This window comes from Octopus bimaculoides, chromosome 8 (assembly GCF_001194135.2).
Source record: "Octopus bimaculoides isolate UCB-OBI-ISO-001 chromosome 8, ASM119413v2, whole genome shotgun sequence".
NCBI classification, from domain to species: domain Eukaryota; kingdom Metazoa; phylum Mollusca; class Cephalopoda; order Octopoda; family Octopodidae; genus Octopus; species Octopus bimaculoides.
In genome coordinates, this window is record NC_068988.1 from 28,747,319 (window position 1) to 28,752,898 (window position 5,580).

Below are 5,580 nucleotides of genomic sequence, written 5' to 3' on the forward strand. Positions count from 1 at the left end.
ATTATTATTATTATTATTATTAATATCATTATTAATATTATTATCATTAAGGAGGGCAGCGAGCTGGTAAAATTGTTAGTATGCTTAGCAACAATTTGTCTTTTTTGTATTCTGTGTTCAAATTCTGCTGGGGTCGACTTTACCTTTCCACCTTTTGGGGTCGCTAAGATATGTACAAGTTGAATCCTGGGGTCGATGTAATTGACTAAACTTCTCCCCCCCCCACAAATTACTGACCTTGTATCAAAATTTGGAGCCATTATTATTAAGGTGATGAGCTGGTAGAATTGTTAGCATGCCAGACAAAATGCTGCTAAGCATTTTGTCTATATTTACATTCTGAGTTCAAATTCTGCCAAGGTAACTTTGCCTTTAATCATTTCGGGGTTGATAAAATAAGTACCAGTTGAGCACTGGGGTTGATGTAATTGACTGACTCTCCTTTCACTCCTTAAAAATTTCAGACCTGCTACCTATAGTAAAAAGGGTTATTATTATTAAGATGAGCTGGCAGAATCAATAGCACGTGGGGCAAAATGTTTTGCGGTATTTCGTCTGCCGCTATGTTCTGAGTTCAAATTCCACCAAGGTCGACTTTGCCTTTCATCCTTTCGGGGTCGATGGAATAAGTACTAGTTATGCACTGGGGTCGATGTAATTGACTTAATCCCCTCCCCCAACCTGCCCTTGTGGCAAAAATTTGAAGTCATTATTATTAAAGTGATGACCTGGCAGAATCATTAGCATGTCTGACGAAATGCTTAACATTCTGAGTTCAAATACAACCGGAGACAATTTTACTTTTCACCCTATTTTGGGTTGATAATAAAAAAGCACCAGTCATGTACTGGACTTGATGTAATCAACTTGCTCCCTTCTCCTCCCTTAACAAATTGCTGGCCTTGTGCCAAAATTGGAACCAGTTATTATTATTATTATTATTATTATTATTAAGGCAATGATCTGGCAGAATCACTACCACATTGAACAAAATGCTTAATAGAATTTCTTACGGCGAGCTGGCAGAAACGTTAGCATGCCAGACGAAATGCTTAGTGGTATTTCGTCTGCCGTTACGTTCTGAGTTCAAATTCCGCCGAGGTCGACTTTGCCTTTCATCCTTTCCGGGTCGATAAATTAAGTACCAGTTACACACTGGAGTCGATGTAATTGACTTAATACCTTTGTCTGTCCTTGTTTGTCCCCTCTGTGTTTAGCCCCTTGTGGGCAATAAAGAAATAAGAATTTCTTACATCCTTGAGGTTCTGAGTTCAAACTCTACCAAGGCCAAGCTTGCCTTTCATCCTTTTAGAATCAATAAAATTGTACCAGCTGCAATTGACTAGCCCCCCCCTCCTCCCTCCTGCCAAAATTTCAATCCTTCTGCTTATAGTAGGAACAAGTATTATTCTATTATTATTATTATTATTATTATTATTATTAAGGCAGTGAGCTGGCAGAATCGTTAGCTCGCTGGGCGAAATGCTTAGCAGTATTTCACCTGTCGCTGTGCTCTGAGTTCAAATTTCGTTGAGGTCGACTTTGCCTTTCATCCTTTTGGGGTCGATAAAATCAGTACCAGTTATACACTGGAGTCAATATAATCAACTAGCTCCCTTCAAAATTTTCAAGGCCTTGTGCCTAGAGTAGAAATAATAATAATAATAATAATAATAATAATAATAATAATTATTATTATTTAGGTGGTGAGCTGGCAGAACTGTTAGCATGCTGGGCGAAATGCTTACCGGCATATTGCCTGCCACTATGCTCTGAGTTCAAATTCCGCCGAGGTCGACTTTGCTTTTCATCCTTTTGGGGGTTGATAAAATAAATACCAGTTGAGTACTGGGGTCAGTCCAATCGACTTACCACCTCCCTGCCAAAAAAAAAAAAAATAATTCCAGGCCTTGTGCCTATAGTAGAAAGGATTATTATTATTATTATTATTATTATTATTATTATTATTAGGGTGGGGAGCTGGCAGAATCGTTAGCACACTGGAGGAAATGCTTAGAGGTATTTCGCCGTTGCTATGTTCTGAGTTCAAAAGGAGAATTGTTAGCATGCTGGGTAAAACGCTTAGTGGCATTTCGTCAGACTATACATTCTGAGTTCAAATTCTACTGTGGTCAACATTGCCTTCCATCCATTTGGTGGGGTCGATAAAATAATACCAGCTGTGAACTGGTTGATGTAATCAAGTAGTCCCATGCCCAAAATTTCAGGTCTTGTGCCTATAGCAGAAAGGGTTATTATTATTATTATTATTATTATTATAAGAATTAATAATAGAAAATGGTAAAGATGTTGGATGTGGTAATGCATCATATTTGATGCTATATAGTATCTACTTTCTTAACTCACTTCTCAGACTTCAAATTCTCCCAGGGGTAGCTTTGTTACAGTGTCTCTGGGATTAATGAAATAATTGCTAATAAGTATATATGAGAAAGTCAAAAAGGAATCAACTCCACCCTCTAATCATTCTATCACTCTTGGGGCCTACACTTCTCTCCTTGAAACAAAACAAAAAAGAAAAGAAATTGAAAAAGAAAAAAAACTATAGAAAAAGTCCTTATTGTTATTATTTGTTGGTCTTTGAAAAAAATTGTAACAGGTTTTGTAGAGAAGGTTTGTGTGTGTGTGTGTGTGTGTGTGTGTGTGTGTGTGCAAGTGAGGTTTGTTATACTGAAAGAAGATTACAGCTAAATATTTTCTGTCAGTTTTTAATACTGATAGAATGCAATACTGCCCTCGGTAAAAATACAATGTTTAAAAAAAAAATGTAATGAAATGTTACAGTGTTTTCAGTATGGTAACGAGTACAGGCTTCACATTGTTCCTAGTAAAAAATTAGGGCCAATTATTGCTGTTGCTAGTCATATCTTTAAACTGCTATCAGTATTGTCTGTAATATTTATATCAGAATGAGTGATCATAGACTATTTTGCTGCTTTGTAATAAAACTCTTTCATCGGGAACATTTCTTCAAGTGAGATCTGTTATTGATCCAATTGTTAAATTTTCATGTGACATTTGTAATATATCTTAGAGGCTGCAAGTTAAATTCTTGTGTGTGAATAATCTCTCTCTCTCTGTCTCTCTGTCTCTCCGTCTCTCTCTTTGTTCATTTGGCTGGAAATTTAGTGCAAAGATAAGTGCATTGGACAGGTTACTTTGTGCTAGTTTGATGTTGTATATTTGTGAGTTCTAAATCCTGCCAGGGTCAGTTTAGCTTTTCATTTAGCTTTTCTGCAAAGTTGGTAAAGTGAATTATTCATCAAGGAATTTTGCTAAGAGAGACAAAAAAAAAAAAAAGAAAAGAAAATGTTTGTCTTGAAGGTTTTATTTTACTTACTATATATATTTTTTTTTTGCTGGTTAGTAATTTTAGTAGTGGTACAGTTAAATATATCAGATAAAAATATGTTAATCCCTTTGAGTCATTTTTAGGCTTCAAGGATTTTTTATTTAATATACTTGAAACCAAGTATATTAACCAAGAGGTTAAACAATTTTATAAAAGTACTCGTAAATGGTGTTCTGGAAACAGACACACAAACACACACATGCTCACACACACACATATGCATTTAATGCATATTCACTCGTATATATACACACCCTCATACTCACACTCTTATAATCATTAAATAAAAATGTGTTAATTGTTATTATAAAAAAAAAACAACCCAAATATAATTGTAAAGAGAAGAGAAAAGTTGACACATGATGAAATTAAAAGCATGGAAATCCTTTTAGTGGATTCTAAACACATTCACACATTCACACATACACATACGTACAGACTCATACATTCATATAAGTGGGGTTTGAAATGCACATACACACATTCATATGTTCATACATACACATGTATTCTCTCAACCACATATACACTCCGATACTCATACCCCAGCCACTCAGTTAATCAGTGAACATTAAAAAAAAAATGTCCCTTGATTGTTAATTTTAAAAGAATATACTTGGAAAAAGAAATAAATAAAAAAAAAAGAAACATTTAAATGTAAATACAGTCTTGTTTTCTTTTTGTTCAAGGAGTGAGAATTTGAATTAAAAAAAAAAATTTACAAAAATTAGACTTCTTTTAGAAAATATTTTGAATGGTTTTCACCATTCTCAAGAATCAATAGGATCGGTGATGAAATAAAATGCAAACATTGGAACTGAATCAGACGAGATCAAGAAAGCGATTGTATGGTGGCACTAAAATGACAACGCGACTTGGCCAAGAGCTGTAGGGCACCCTAAAACCATATGGCGAAGGACCACTGAGACAAAGAAAGGAGATGAGAAGGGTGGAGAAGCTGGAATGAGACCAGGACAGCGGCGGAAAACGGAGCTGGCTGGAGAGATCGTGTTGTGGCCTTATGTGTGTCATGGTATGGAGGGAACTAACTAAAGGAATTTTGAATTTTGACTCTGCATCTCATTGAATAATGAAAGTGAATGGACAGAGATGATGAACATGTGTGTGTGTGTGTGTGTGTGTGTACACACGTGCATGTGTGTGTGTGTACACACGTGCATGTGTGTGTGTGTGTGTGACTATATTGTAGAGAAGCTTGTGGTCTTGCGTTCAGTCCCACTATGTGACACCTTGGGCAAGTGTCTTCTACTATAGCCCTAAGCTGACCAAAGCCTTCAAGTGGATTTGGTAGACAGAAACTGAAAGGAACACTGTGTGTGTGTCTTTGTCTTGAAATCATGTAATGGTTGTAAACATGCATCACCGTCATACAAGTGATGACGTTCATTTCTTGTCTTCTGTGGAAAACATGTCTGACCATGGGGAAATATTTCCATGCTTGGATACAGGGAAAGGTTGGGAGTAGGAAAGGCATCCAACCATCGAAAATCTAAACTCAACAAATTCTGCCTGGCTCATGCGAACATGGAAAAATGGACGCTAAATGATGACGATGATGATTTTTATGTTTGAATGTGGAGGTGCAATGGCCCAGTGGTTAGGGCAGCGGACTCGCGGTCATAGGATCGCGGTTTCGATTCCTAGACTGGGCGTTGTGAGTGTTTATTGAGCGAAAACACGTAAAGCTCCACGAGGCTCTGGCAGGGGATGGTGGCAAACCCTGCTGTACTCTTCCACTAGAACTTTCTCTCACTCTATCTTCCTGTTTCTGTTGTGTCTGTATTTCAAAGGCCCAGCCTTGTCACGCTGAATCTCCCCGAGAACTACGTGTCTGTGGAGTGCTCAGCCATTAGCACGTTAATTGTACGAGTACGCTGTTCCGTTGATCGGATCAACTGGAACCCTCGTCGTCATAAGCGACGGAGTGCCACGACGTGTATGTACGTATGTAGGTATATGTTTTTTCTGAGTGGTTGGCGTTAGGAAGGGCATCCAGCTGTAGAAACTATGCCAAATTAGACTGGAGCCTGGTGTTGCCATCCGGTTTCACCAGTCCTCAGTCAAATCGTCCAACCCATGCTAGCATGGAAAGCGGACGTTAAACGATGATGATGATGATGATGATGATATTTATATATATCATCGTCATATCGTCATCATTCAACGTCTATCTTCCATGCTGGCAT